This window comes from Camellia sinensis, chromosome 4, assembly GCF_055761805.1.
Source record: "Camellia sinensis isolate YWXY chromosome 4, ASM5576180v1, whole genome shotgun sequence".
Classification (NCBI taxonomy): Eukaryota; Viridiplantae; Streptophyta; class Magnoliopsida; order Ericales; family Theaceae; genus Camellia; species Camellia sinensis.
The window spans coordinates 116,566,327-116,570,062 of NC_138964.1; the positions used below are offsets into that span (position 1 = coordinate 116,566,327).

Below are 3,736 nucleotides of genomic sequence, written 5' to 3' on the forward strand. Positions count from 1 at the left end.
CTTCCTTCAAGAGATTGTGAAGTTCGAATTTGCAGTCATCTAGTCTTCTCAGATCAGAACTATCAACAACCCATACCAAGCCATCAGTTTGCTCAAAGTAGTTCCTCCAGTAAGACCTGATTGTCCTTTGGCCCCCAACATCCCATATATTAAGGGTATACTTGCCGTTATCGTAACAAGTTTAATTCCCTTGTATCACAATAAATCACTTTAAAAGTTCAAATAATTTTCAATGCTGTGTTGCAAATTAAGTAAAGGAAATAGAATAAGTAAACTTCCAAGGCTCTTTCTAGAGAGGAGGGAAAAGGAAAAGAAAGAGGAAAGAAATTCAAAGCATTGAATTTTACCCAAATAAAAGGAATAGAGCATATCTCCAATCATTCATACCTCAATATTGAGGTAAAAAAGATCTTTATTGACAAGAAAATCATATATAACATATGTTAGTACATCATTAAAAGGGGAGGAGTGTAAAGAGCATCAATGTAAGCCAACATTATCCTAACTAGTTTCACACCACGAGGCTTACCCAATCATTTGTTAGCACCCCTCAATGTTTGTAAGACACCAACAGCAGCCACCAAGAAATAGGGAAATAAAACAGAGCTGCCACAGTCAATGGAGCATGCACAGCTGGTACTAACTTATCTGTCTATATATGCATTATAGCTTGTTGATGCTATCTGTTACTATATAAAGTTTGGTTCTTGGTAGTGTTGAATCAATTATTATGTAGTTATGAAGGGTATTTGTGTGCATGCTTATTTAAAGAAGTAATACTAAAAATATTTTTTGTTTTGGTATTTGAAGAAATAAAGAAGAAATATGAAATAACAAGAAAGATATCACTTGATATAATCACTTGATTAGTTACAAATTTTGATATCACTTGATATAATCACTTGATATAATTAGTTACAAAAAATTTTGATATCACTGTTGTCCTTGATATCACTTGATATGATTACAAATTTTTAAAATTTAAGGATGATTAGTTATTATAAAATTTAATCCACAAATTATATCATCAAAATAAATTACCGCTGTATTTTAATCTTAATATTATTTACATCGTGCCTTTAGGCACGGGCATACGCTAGTATATATATATATATATATATATATATATATTATCATTTTTAACTATACAAAACAAGAGGTGAGGTTGGGTTGGTGTCCATATTGCCAGTGAAGTCAAAAAGGAGACAAAACTACAAGCATGAGAGTTAGCTATCATTTACATCATTATCAGTCCCAATGTGACGTAAATCCAAATACACTTGGTTTCAATTACAAAATTTCTTGAAGCTTGTTCAATGCTTTTAATGTGATTCTGTCTTACCTTAGGAAGCAAACTGCAAATGCTAAATTGTTTGCCTTCTGAATAGAATATTTCTGGCCTTTACTATGTTCATCATTACCAGCTTGAATATTATGGGAGTGCAAATGTCGCTTGTTTCTCCATTTTTATTTATGATTTTTGTGGGTTGTTGTTGTTGTAATGCTCTTCATTCATTAAACCCCTCAAACTGGGGTAAGTTGACTTTATCAGACTAATTTAGTGGAACTAGCTTCACTTTATCAGACTAATTTAGTGGATGTTGAACCTGTTTACTATTTTTATGCATAGAGATAGGCTTTGTTAATTTCATTATCCTCTGCTGCAATCTAGGCTTTCAGAACAAAGGAGAAAGAAACTCCAAGCAAAGGAGGCTGAATTGAGGAGGAGGGAGCAGGTACTTGTTTATACTAATTAAAATTGTAGCTTCCAAATATGTTTTACCTAGAATTGAATGGCTATTTTTTTAATTTTATTTTCATGGACACTTGGTATTAATCTTATTAGTTTTTCATTTTATTTATATTATGCAGGATGTTTACATGTACTTCCGTGGCAGTGGCAAAGCAGCAGAGATGAAGCGTGAGGCTGCAAAACGGACAATGATGGCTGCGCTGCCATGATTCAGAAAGATTCTTTGGTTTGATAATGCTGAGAGAAATCGAAACATTCACTATTTTTTTGCACTTGTGCCTAGTCTAGTATTTATAAGCCTTCATATAATCTTCTTAAAATATGTATGTAAAGACAGATTCTGACAAACAAGTTTAAGTTAGGACATGTTGTGATACATATGTCCTTTTTGGAAATTAATTTGGTTAGTCCTGTATTATGTATGAAATGAAATTATTGACGTTGGATTAGACTTGGTTCGTATGGAATTTGTATTATATATAGAATTGGACGTTTCTTTTTAATGTTTTGGATGGTTGGAACTAGAATGTGTTGTTGAATGCTTGATAATATATTTAGCGTTGATGGGTTATATTGGGTTATATTGAATCCTGTGTTATGTACGTACAGGTTGTATTAAACACGGATGTAGGTTGTTTAGAATTTTTTTGGAAAAAAAAAAAAAAAAACAGAAAATATTTGGCCACCAAATATTTTGGTAGCCAAATACATAGTTGGAATTATTTGGCTCCTAATAATTTGGTAGCAAAAACATTTGGCGACTAAAACATTTGGTAGCAAAAAGTAATGAATAATTGGTTAAAATTTTCATGTACAACTTTTAGTGACTAAAAAATTAGTAGCCAAAATGTCACTATTGTCGACTAAGTATGGATTCGTAGCCAAATGTTAACTTTCGGTGACTAATTCTTTCGTAGCAAAAAGTAACACATTCGCCGACCAAATGAATGTTAGTAGCCAAAAGTCACATTCGGCGACTAATACTTTAGTGGCAGAAACATACCTTTTCCCGACTAAACTAAGATTAGTAGCCAAATGTGTACACTTTCGGCAACCAAATAAATTTTAGTCGCCAATACTATCGCCGACAGGGTAAAGTCTACGAGCTTAGCGACAAAAAATTTTGGTCGCTAAATGGTTTCGGCGACCAAATTTGGGACTTTTGGCGACCAATATTTTGGTAGCTAAAAGTGACATTTCTTGTAGTGCCCACTCTTGTCTAACTTTCACATTTAAGCCAAACATTGCATCTCACATTGACCTACCTTGCATGATCACTTGCACCATAGTCTATCTTGCATGTACACCTAGGTCGACAACAATACATCTTTGCCGACACCTTGTGGCAGAGGTGTGGTTTCCTTGGTCGAGATGTGGGCGCTACCCGCTCATCTTTGCACATCCATTCTGAGACCTAGTTTGTACCCAACATGCTTTTCCAAGAAGAAAAAACATTGATTTAACTTCCAAAACATGTTTTGCTTTGACTTGGTTTTGGAAGAAATGCCAAGATCTGTTTCACTTATTTGAAGCTTGTTTTGAAGAGTACATTACATAACCAGCTTTGAGTATCTCTTCTTGAAGTGCATTCGATGGGATTTGGCATGTATTTGTAGGTCTTAGATCTTTGCCTTAATTCCAACGATCGAAGAGCTATTGTGAGTGGTATTTTTAATAAAGTTATGTTATAATGTTTGGATAAAAGTTTTGCTATGTTTTGGTAAAGTTTCAAGCATGAATAATTATCCATTAGTTTTGGTATCAATATTATGTTTGTTTTGATGACATTCTTGAAAGGTCCTTGTGTGCTAGAGGACTTCAATACAGCTAGTACCTTTGTTTGAAATATCTTATTTGCCATCGACGAGTGGGCTTGTCTAATTGATTCCGGGTCAATTATTCATTTATTTTGTCAATGAATGTTCAAGATGTAACATAAAGATGTTTATTTACAAGTTTTGTTTTATTTCTTTTGTATCCAAG

General features: G+C 33.5%; 1 long non-coding RNA gene across 1 annotated transcript; it reads left to right on the forward strand.

Moving 5' to 3' along the window:
* The first annotated feature begins 1,169 nt into the window (after window positions 1-1,169).
* On the forward strand, window positions 1,170-2,256 carry LOC114258991 (uncharacterized). The gene is made up of 2 exons (XR_003628147.2): window positions 1,170-1,736; window positions 1,873-2,256. It is a non-coding gene; the product is annotated as an uncharacterized LOC114258991 (long non-coding RNA).
* The last annotated feature ends 1,480 nt before the right edge of the window (window positions 2,257-3,736 follow it).